Genomic DNA, 12,500 nt, shown 5'->3' with positions numbered 1-12,500 from the left:
TTAGGAGGCGATCAACGATCACCTCCTAAACTTAAATGGTGTCGCTGGAATGCCTCGATCATGAGGCATCCAGCGACACCAAACACTTACCCCAGGATGGACTGTGACCGCTCCGGAGAGCGGTCACAGCCGCAGCTGCACGCAGTCTTCACCATCCGCAAGATGGCCGCGTCTCGGGAAAAAAAAACAATAAAGAAGAAAAAGTTCGCTAGATGGTCTCCACACCCTCTAGAGAACTCTGGCTCCACTTGCAGGTTGAATACAGGTACTGAATTCAACCATGCAAGTCAATGGAGCCCAGCTTTCTAATCACAGTGTGATTAGTAAAAATAAATAAAAAAATAAAATAAAATTAATAATAATATAAATAATAATAAAAAAAATTGTAAAAAAAACAGTAAAATTTAAAAATAATTTCCCACTGATGTCACTAATTTAAAAAAGGCAAAAAAAATAAAATATATATATATATAAAAAATATATTTTTGTGAGCAAGTCCTAAAATTAACACATTAGCTTAAAACAATTCTCGCATGGAAAGAGTTAAAATACTGGCATATTAAATGCCCATGGGGTGTCTACTTTTAAAAAATGTATGATTTGATGGGGTAAATTGAATTGGCCGGGTTCAACAATGTCCCAATTAACACGGGGAGAAGGATGGCCACACATCTAATTTCCAATTAGAAAAATGCACACGTACCAAATGTGGCCTTTTAGTTCCCCCAAAAAATGACAAACACATACATTTGGGATATCACTGTACTCAGGAGATGTTGCTGAACACATATTGGGGTGTCGTGTGACAGCGGCATATACCAGGAGCTGTTAATTCATACATAACATAGGTGTGGGGGGAAAAATACACACAAAAGAATACTACTGCAAACTTTGAAAAAATTCTGGTGGTAAAATGTGTGCATGCAAAGAGTTAAAATACTAGCATTTAAAATACCCTGGGGTGTCTAGTTTTCAAAAATATATGGTTTTGTTGGGCACACTGAAATGGCCCGGCTCAAAGATGTACCAAATAGGGCATGGGCAGTGGATCCCCAAATGCCAAAGTTCAACATTGAAAAATGCGCATGCCCCAAATGTGGCCCTTTTGCCCCCAAACAGCCAGGCAAAATCATTCATGTGAGGTATCGCTGTACTCAGGAGATGTTGCCGAACACATATTGGGGTGTTTTGTGATAGTGACATATACGTGAACCTTTTAATTCATACCTGAAGTAAAATGTGTGTGACAAAACAAATGCAAAAAAATGACTACCACAAAGTTTGACAAAGACTGGTGGTAGATATGGTGCATGGAAAGAGTTAAAATACTAGCATTTGAAATACCCTGGGGTGTCTAGTTTTCAAAAATATATGGCTTTATTGGGCATACTGAAATGGCCCGGCTCAAAGATGTACCAAATAGGGCATGGGCAGTTGATCGCCAAACGCCAAAATTCAACATTGAAAATGCGCATGCCCCAAATGTGGCCCCTTTTGCCCCCAAACAGCCAGGCAAAATCATTCATGTGAGGTATCGCTGTACTCAGGAGATGTTGCTAAACACATATTGGGGTGTTTTATGATAGTGGCATATACCAGAACCTGTTTATTCATACCTGAAGTAAAATGTGTGTGACAAAACAAATGCTAAAAAAATTACTACCATAAAGTTTGACAAAGGCTGATGGTAGAATTAGTGCTTGGAAATGGTTAAAATACTAGCATTTGGAATACCCTGGGCTGTCTAGTTTTCAAAAATATATGACTTGATGGGGTAAATTGCATTGGCCGGCTTCAAAGATACCCGAAATGGCACATGGGGGGAAGAATTACCAGATTTGGAAAAAATGGCTTTGAAATAGCAAAATGCTACCTGTACTTATTGCCCCATAATGTGTAGAAAAAAGCAAAAAAACATAAAAACATTGGGTATTTCTAAACTCAGGACAAATAGTAGAATCTATTTAGCAGGTTTTTTCATTACCTTTTATAGATGACCAGCAAAGTAATTTAATTAGAGAAGTAATTTTTGGTTCCTATTCTTTTACCATCACCTTACACGTGTTTTTTGGGTGTTTTTAGTTTTTCGTTTTCCTTTTATAGATGAGTAAAAGATTTTTCAACTAAAAGTTAGAAAGTCATTTTTTTCTATTTTTTTCACCATATTTTATACTTTTTTAATAGTAAATAATATGATACAATCAAGACAATGTCATCTAAAGAAAGCCCTTCTTGTCCTGAAAAAAACAATATCTAATGTGTGTGGGTTCAGTAAACGGGAAAGAAGAAAATTACAGCTAAACACGAGCAGCGCAGAAATGTTAAAACGGCCATTGTCACGAAGGGTACAAAAAGTAAAATCAGCCTTTGTCACGAAGGGGTTAAACACATATCAGAGAAAGACATACATGCAGACTGAGACAAACATAATGGGTGGGGCACACCTTATAAAGGCAACAGAAGCTGAAGTTAAGGGCAGGATTGGAATCTGAGAATCAGAAGTTCAGAAGAGAGCATAAGGAAATCCAGGAATGGATTGTAGCGAGACAGGGGAACTGTAGCGAAACAGGGGAAACCAGAGATATGCAGGGATATTCTGGATAGGGCGTGACACTAAGATAAAGTTCAGAACCCTCAAGTTGAGGAAGACACATACCACCCATAGGGGTGAGAAGGGAATTATTTATATATATATATATATATATATATATATATATATATATATATATATATATATATATATATATATATATATACCGTATTTGCTCGATTATAAGACGACCCTGATTATAAGACAACCCCCCAAAATCTGAATATTAACTTAGGAAAAAAAGAAAAAGCCTGAATATAAGACGACCCTAAAGGAAAAAAGTTTTACCAGTAAATGTTAATTCATGTAAACTATTTTTTTAAATAAAAGCTATGATTGAGAAAAATATTTTTTTTGTTTTTATTTCCTTGTATTTTCCAACCTGTCCCCCAGTTACGCACATCTGCCCCCAGGCTTGCCACACCAATATGGCACTGTGGCCCATGATATGCCATTTAACCCTCTATATGCCACTGTGCCCCATGGTATGCCTTTTGACCCCCTATGTGCCACTCTGCCTCCAGAAATGCCGTATACCCCTATATCCCATTCTGGTATTTAGGGGGTTAAAATGCATATTATGGGGCAGAGTGGCATATAGGGAGGAATAAGGCATTTCAGGAGGCAGAGTGGCATTAAGGGAGTTAAAAGGCATTGTATAGAGCACTCTGCCTCCAGAAATGCCTTATACCCTATATACCACTCTGGCATTTAGGGGGTTAAAAGGCATATTATGGGGCAGAGTGGCATATAGGGAGGAATAAGGCATTTCAGGAGGCAGAGTGCTCTATTAAATGCCCCCTTAACGCCACTCTGCCTCCTGAAATGCCTTATACCTCCCTATATGCCACTCTGCCCCATAATATGCCTTTTAACCCCCTAAGTGCCAGAGTGGCATATAGGGGTATAAGGCATTCCAGAAATACCCTATGCCCCCATTTAACACACACGCACACACACACTTACCGGTGCTTCCCGGGGCAGCGGTTTGACGTCTCCTTCCGCTGCAGCCGGAAGGAGGTAGAGTTGGCGGCGGGGGTTTGTCTGCGTCCGTCGCGCATACCTTTCCCAGCTGTCAGAGAGAGTTCCCCGCACCGGTGCAGGGAACTCTGATCTCTGACAGTCGGGGAAGGTATCCGCGACGGACGCAGATAACCCCCGCTGCTAGCCACACCTCCTTCCGGCTGCAGCGGACGTTGTCTACGCGGATCGCGTAGACGTCAACCCGCTGCCCCTGCAATACATCAGGAAGTGTGGGGGGGGGAGACAGGAGGATCCAGGTCTGATTAGAAGACTCTTACTCATGTACATCGGCAAACGTGGTGTACATGATACAATGTTCTGCATGTGACAAAGGGTGCTACATTGGAGAAACAGGGCTTAAACGGCACCTTAGAATGAACCTGCACCGAAGCTCCATCAAAAACCATGAGGAAGAAAAATATTGCACCCCGGTAGGACATCATTTCAGAGAAAAGAAAAAATGTCGGTGCGCTAAGCTAGTCTCAGGCTCAAATAATACAAATGTATAATATGAGGCCTACCAAACAGTGTGAGCATGCTGCAAATACAGTGTGTTGGCTGTACAATGTATACAAAAAACAAAATACTGTCTGCGCTTCTCACCCTAATAAAGTTGGCAACAAATATATAAACATAATATAAATGAGAGGTTTTGGTTATATGAATTGGCCAAAGCATAATTAAGCTCACCCGCCACGTCAAGGCACACTCTCAATAGGGTGAGAACCTACTCTCACCTCCTACATAGTGGGCACACAAAGCAGTTTATACTGCTACCAAAACCAAATTAATGTGTTGGGGGAGGTGCAATTAAACCTCCTCCCATTTAACCCCTGGACAGCAAGCTGCAACCAGACTAATGAGGAGCCAACAACCTCAAATATGTGCAAACAGGGAAAAGAAAAAATGTCGGTGCGCTAAGCTAGTCTCAGGCTCAAATAATACAAATGTATAATATGAGGCCTACCAAACAGTGTGAGCATGCTGCAAATACAGTGTGTTGGCTGTACAATGTATACAAAAAACAAAATACTGTCTGCGCTTCTCACCCTAATAAAGTTGGCAACAAATATATAAACATAATATAAATGAGAGGTTTTGGTTATATGAATTGGCCAAAGCATAATTAAGCTCACCCGCCACGTCAAGGCACACTCTCAATAGGGTGAGAACCTACTCTCACCTCCTACATAGTGGGCACACAAAGCAGTTTATACTGCTACCAAAACCAAATTAATGTGTTGGGGGAGGTGCAATTAAACCTCCTCCCATTTAACCCCTGGACAGCAAGCTGCAACCAGACTAATGAGGAGCCAACAACCTCAAATATGTGCAAACAGGGAAAAGAAAAAATGTCGGTGCGCTAAGCTAGTCTCAGGCTCAAATAATACAAATGTATAATATGAGGCCTACCAAACAGTGTGAGCATGCTGCAAATACAGTGTGTTGGCTGTACAATGTATACAAAAAACAAAATACTGTCTGCGCTTCTCACCCTAATAAAGTTGGCAACAAATATATAAACATAATATAAATGAGAGGTTTTGGTTATATGAATTGGCCAAAGCATAATTAAGCTCACCCGCCACGTCAAGGCACACTCTCAATAGGGTGAGAACCTACTCTCACCTCCTACATAGTGGGCACACAAAGCAGTTTATACTGCTACCAAAACCAAATTAATGTGTTGGGGGAGGTGCAATTAAACCTCCTCCCATTTAACCCCTGGACAGCAAGCTGCAACCAGACTAATGAGGAGCCAACAACCTCAAATATGTGCAAACAGGGAAAAGAAAAAATGTCGGTGCGCTAAGCTAGTCTCAGGCTCAAATAATACAAATGTATAATATGAGGCCTACCAAACAGTGTGAGCATGCTGCAAATACAGTGTGTTGGCTGTACAATGTATACAAAAAACAAAATACTGTCTGCGCTTCTCACCCTAATAAAGTTGGCAACAAATATATAAACATAATATAAATACTGTCTGCGCTTCTCACCCTAATAAAGTTGGCAACAAATATATAAACATAATATAAATGAGAGGTTTTGGTTATATGAATTGGCCAAAGCATAATTAAGCTCACCCGCCACGTCAAGGCACACTCTCTGAGAGTGTGCCTTGACGTGGCGGGTGAGCTTAATTATGCTTTGGCCAATTCATATAACCAAAACCTCTCATTTATATTATGTTTATATATTTGTTGCCAACTTTATTAGGGTGAGAAGCGCAGACAGTATTTTGTTTTTTGTATACATCATTTCAGAGACTCTCAGGAAAGAAAAACATTTGAGATTAAAATGATTACACATTTTAACACCATAAAAGAGGGACTTAATGTGGATTCTGGTTTCCTTACACATTACCAGAACTTCATATGAACTTCATCTAAACATCCAATTTGCATCTAATTGCTGTTATTATCTTTGATGTTTTACTGTGGTTATTGGTTTCCCTAAGTTTATTTGTTCTGTCCCTGGGTTATCTCTCTACCTCTCTGCATTTCTCACCTCCAGACCTATTATTTACGACACCCCACTCACCCCCCCCCACCCTTCTCTTATACCATCACTTGTTTTAAGTTGTAACCTCTATCATGTTGATTAGTATTGCTTCAGACCTGATGAAGGGAGGCTAACTCTCGAAAGCTTGTCTTTTTAATATTATGTTAGTCCAATAAAAAAGGTATCACCGCATACTCTGCAATACTCTATTTTTTGACATCGTATATATATATATATATATATATATATATATATATATATGTATATATATATATATATGTATGTGTGAAACTATTCACTTAACAGCAGTAACACTTAACAAAAACCCTAAGAAGGAAATGTAATTAAAAACTTCAAAACCACTATACACATACCTTATGAAAAACATATTGCACCAGGTTTCACCAGTAAGCAACCCTTGAACAAGAAGTACATTGATATTTAACCTCCACTTGATCCCTTTAGGCTACTTGCATTAATGTGCAAATCCGAAGGTATAATACAGTATAAGAATAAATAACTACCCCTACGTACACCGTACATCGTACACCGCTACTGCCCTACGAATACCGCTCCTCTTAACATCTAAGAGGGAAAGAATTATCGAAAAAAAAAAAATAAACAGAAAGAAATAAAGATAAAGGCGGAACGTTTAGCGTGTGGTGGCGTGGCGAGGGGTCTCGGTTTGAACAACTACACCGGAGGACCCCGTGGCATAAAGATACCCACCGTATTCAAGATGATGAAAAATTATTTTAAAGAACAACGCTGTGAGTCAATATAATATAATATTCTTTTTTTTTCTTTTTTTTTTTTTTTTTTCTCTCGAGAATATATTAAACATACTGGTATAAAGATATACAAATACTCAAATAGATATATATATACTAATATCTATAATAACCTGAGGGGATAAGATGTCGCAAAGAAGAGGGACAGAAGAGAAAAGAAAGGATAGAAAAAATGATCAAGACAATAAAAAAGAAAAAAAAATGGTGGCAATGTTCTCTCCTATCCCACAAAAAAATAAAATACAAGATCAGACTTTAGAAGATACAGATATAGAACAAGCAAATGTGAATATAACTGAAGAGAGTGATGAAGAGACTTCAGAAATATTACCTAAACAGACCATGAGTAAAAATATTAGACATGGTGATATATTCACCAAAGAAAACATGCAGCAATGCATGCATGAATGTGCAGAACAACAATTAATTCAAATAAAACAAGAATTAAAAATATATTTCATGGACATTAAAAGCGATATTAACAATATTGGTGAACGCCTTAAAACGGTAGAACAAAATTGTGAACAGATTAAGTATCAGCAAGATACTATCAGAGAAAATCAACTATTATTAGAAAATAGAATAATTACATTGGAAGCTAAATTAGCAGATTTGGAAGACAGAAGTCGAAATAAAAACATCAGAATTAGAGGCTTGTCAGAAAAGATTACTCGGAAAGATTTAATTCCGACTCTAATTATGCTATTTCAAGATATGGGCATAACAGAAGTACAAAATGAAAACTACATAGAAAAAGCACATAGGATAACAAAACCGAAATTTATAACTACAGAAATTCCTAGAGATATAATTGCTCAATTATCATCATGCCGGATTCGCCAGAAAATTATTTACTCGTCAAGATCATATAATCCAAAAGAAGAAAGATTCAAAAACATAATTTTCTTTCAAGATATATCTTTAAAAACCCGTCAACAAAGAACCTCATATAAGGACATTACCAAGAGTTTAAGAGAAAATAATGTGCGATATAAATGGGGATATTCCTCGAAATTGATGGTACTTTATGAAGGACAATCATATCAATTTGACACAAGTAAAAAGGCTCAAGAATGGTGGATATCTAAAGGAAAATGATAACTAAATCAATATGAAATAAGAGTGCCTCGCTTTTTTTTTTTTTTTTTTTCACTTTATTAATTAGGGACACAAATTATTATTTACACTTACCACTTACATTTAACACATAACATGTTATAATATGACATTCTTTTATCTATATCTATTTTCTTCTTACACAAGACTTCTCTTTTTTAGTACACAGGACTTTAGACTTTAAAGAATCTTATACTCTCACTAAAAGGACGTAAGTCCCCTAGTTTTGTTTTGTTACCCTTTTAAGAGGGGGAAAACTTTCACTTATATTTACACTCAACACGTCACACAATTTATACACTCTCCTATATAGGAGATCAGATATTCTTCCTTTTTTTTTTTTTTTTTTCTTTATATACACTAATGGATTGATATGATTTTCACTAGTACTTATATTACTATTAAGAATGACACAAGACTCATGTAGCAATGTAAATTCCGAATACTTACTTGGAAATGACACTTATTATTATTAGTTTCCTTTTTTTTTATTTTTTTTTTTACAAAATGAAATTTAAAATCTTATGATATAAACGACATAATAAGTAGCAATGTATATAGTATGCATATAGATAACAATGAAAAGAAAAGGGAAAAGGCAAGACAAGAGGGCAGAGAAATTTTATTTGACGAAATGTTTCTTTTTATATAAAAATGAAATAAAAAATTTATGATATAAATGATGCAATAAGTAGCAATGTATATATTATGTAGTATGTATATAGAAATTATATAGATGAAAACATATAGACCGACAAGAGGGTAGAGAATTCTTTTTTTTATTTATTTATAAACCCCCAGTATTGATAACCACAGATGGATTTGAATCCTAAGTGGTTCAGTGTTATGAGGTCCAGGATAAAGGGAAGGACCTTTTGGATAAATTTTATGTATGTACAGCACGCACGAAGTAAAGGAGCAGTACTACATATTGTATGTCTTTTTTTGTTTAAAAATTTTTTTATATTACATTATATGTATAAGGATATTATGTCTTATTTTTTTATATATATGTATTTTTTTTTGCCTTAGCCGGGTAGATATGAGGTTGAAAAAAAGATCTAAAGTTAGATGGTACGTTTTTTATCGTTAAACGTACAAGGATTAAATAGTATAAGTATCAACACATACTCCCGGCTTTTTCTTTTTTTTTTTTTTTTTTTTTTCATATGATGTATTATATAACTTACATTTTAGGATGATATTCAGACCTTTTAACTGTTATTTTGTCTTCATTTTTTGTTGTACTTGTCTATTTAATGCTTAATTTGTTTGTACGTATCATGAAAATAACAAAAATAAAAATTAAAAGAAGGAAAAAAAAAAAAAAAAAAAGAATAAATAACTACTGCAGTAATATAACATATTAAAACTGTACAAGTAGCAATACCAAAACAGACTGCATGATATTAATTAATAGGGAAAACGATCATCTAATGCTAGGTACATATAAGGGGGAAGGGATATGTCGTTTGAGATCTTTTCTGTCGATGACTGTCCCATCAGATGCTATGACATTACCTGGGGCCCCTAGAGAGGGCTTTGCAGTAGAGGACTGCATTGGGAGGCGAGTCCCGTGGGTCCAGCGAGACCCGCCAAGAAAGTTGTGGGTGCGGGCGGTCTTGCTGGTGTTGCGGGCTGGAGCGGGCGGTCAGGCACTGTACCTGCGGGTGGTCCGGGTAATCCCGCGCAGTTCCGCAAGGCTGCCTTCTCGCTGCTCCCTTAAAGTGTCTCCTCTCTTGCTCCGCCCACGAACAAAACAGAGTCACGTGATGTGACGTCACTTCCTGTGACTCCGCCTGGAGAAACGGCACATTTAAAAGCCGAGCACTGACACTCATTCAGTGTTCGGTTGTTTTAACGGTTGAGCTCTCTGTGTTACCTTTACCTTGCTGGATTACTTGCTACCTGATACCTGTTGCCGAACCTTGCCTGATACCTGACTACTCTCAAACCTGATAACTGTTGCCAAACCTTGCCTGATACCTGACTACTCTCAAATTTGATACCTGTTGCCGAACCTTGCTTGCTACTTGACTACACGCAACTTGATACCTGTTGCCGGACCTTGCTTGTTACCTGATTACTCTCTACCTGTTACCTGTTGCTGAACCTTGCTTGCTATCTGATTACTCTCAACCTGATACCTGTTGCCGGACCTTGCCTGTTACCTGGCTACTCTCAGCCTGATACCTGTTGCCAAACCTTGCTTTCTACCCGACTACTCTCGTCCTGATACCTGTTGTTGGACTTTGCCTACATTAGGCTATACTCCTCGCTGCTATCCCTGCGTACTGGTTTCCTCACCTGACCCCCATCATAATATAACAACCGAGCCCTTATAGAAACCACAGGATTAGCAGAGACCGTCACTGCCCTCACACAGCAGATGGCGACGTTCACCCAATCGTTACAAGAGGTCCAAACCGGACAGAACCTCTTGCAACAACAAATACACCAAATACATGGTAACCCCAATGTACAAGGCGATCAACTTCCGATACCACCCATACAACCAGGTCCCTTGGTATTACAGGGGGCAACCGCTCCAGAACCACAGGTATCCATGCCTGACAAATATTCCGGGGACCCCAAAAAATACAGGACTTTTGTAACCTCATGTCAGATATTATTCAACCTGAAACCTAGGACCTATACTTCTGACTATGTCAAAATCCATACGGTCATCTCACTACTGTCGGACGAACCCCAGCTCTGGGCCCATCATTTGCTCCACAACAACAGCCCAGTGCTTGAGACGTGGGCCTCTTTCCGTCAGGCCATGGATGCCTTATACGAAGAGCCATTTCGCGCCACCTCCGCAACAAGCACTTTAAGGGCGTAAACACAGGGTAGAAGACTCGTAGAAGAATACATAGCGGAATTTCGTCGTGTATCCCTGGAGACTACATGGAACGAATCCGCCTTACACGACCAATTCCGGTTGGGTCTGTCGGACCCCATAAGGGATCAATTAGCCCGTACCATCATACCATCCTCTCTGGAGGAATTCACCAGGCTGTCCATTCAAATAGACAGGAGAATACGAGAACGAAAGGCCGAGCGCCAATCATCTCCTTCATCCTCTTGGCCTAGCGTACGACCACAAAACAAAACCACACCCAAGGACACCCCTGAAGAGCCTATACAACTGGGACCCATCAGGGGCCCGTTGTCCGTTGCCGAAAAAGAACAGCAATTGTGTCTATACTGCGGCACCAAGGGACATTATGCCAACGAGTGCCGAACCAAAAGACGGTCGTCCAAGGGTAAGCAACCCTCACTATCTGTCCCAAGTAACCATGTTACGTCTACTTATTGCACCTCTCACCTGTCCCTTTCCATTATGTTACAGTGGAAGGGAGAGTCTATTGTACTCTCAGCAATGATTGATTCAGGAGCCAGCAGCAACATCCTGGATGCTGACGTCATCCAACGTTACGGTATATCCGTACGAAACAAGACAACACCGCTCTCGTTACGGTTGGTGGACGGGAGTCCGCTGAAATCCAGTCCCATCACCACAGAGACAGTACCCTTATTGGGACACATAATCCTGTCATAGATTGGGAGATGAGTGCTGTGCGATTCATGTCCAATAAATGTGTTCTTCACTGCAAGTCGCCTAAGTCCGTTAATGTCGCCCATGATTTTAGCTCTCTACCGATTCCTACCATACCAGACCATCAAGCGCTTCTCCGACGTATTCGAGAAGAAATTAGCAAGTCGGCTACCGCCTCATAGGATATACGACTGTCCGATAGACTTGTTTCCGGGTGCTCCTATTCTGTTTGGTCGCTTATACCCCATGTCCGATCCCAAACTCGTTACACTGAAGAACTACATCGAGGAGAACCTGGCCAAAGGATTCATAAGACCTTCCACCTCCCCTGCTGGAGCAGGCATATTTTTTGTGTCCAAGAAAGACGGTGGTTTACGTCCCTGCGTAGGCTACAGGGAGTTGAACAACGTGACGATAAAGAATCGCTATCCTCTACCTCTGATCCCTGAGTTAATGAAACGTGTCAGGTCTGCCTCCTACTTCACCAAGATAGATCTCAGAGGGGCGTACAACCTGGTGAGGATAAAGAAGGGGTACAAATGGAAGACTGCCTTCAGGTCCAGGTACGGACATTTCGAATACCTGGTTATGCCTTATGCGTTGTGCAACGCCCCCGCAACCTTCCAACACTTTATGAATGATGTGTTCCGGGATATGTTGGATCGTTTTGTTGGAGTGTACCTGGACGACATACTGATCTTCTCACCCTCGTTACCCCTACACAGGGAACACGTGTCCAAGGTATTAGAACGCTTAAGGAACAATGATTTATATGCAAAACCCGAAAAGTGTGTTTTTGAAACCCAAACGGTTGAATTTCTGGGCTTCATATTGACCCCTAACCAGGTGGAGATGGATCCCAAAAAGGTCAACGCGATACTACAGTGGCCTACCCCTACAGACAGAAAAGGCA

The sequence above is a fragment of the Sceloporus occidentalis genome, unplaced genomic scaffold (assembly GCF_023333645.1).
Source record: "Sceloporus occidentalis isolate IW3139 unplaced genomic scaffold, rSceOcc1.0.p SCAF_65, whole genome shotgun sequence".
NCBI classification, from domain to species: Eukaryota; Metazoa; Chordata; class Lepidosauria; order Squamata; family Phrynosomatidae; genus Sceloporus; species Sceloporus occidentalis.
The sequence above is the reverse complement of the archived record's forward strand: the minus strand, read 5'-3'. Positions refer to the sequence as shown.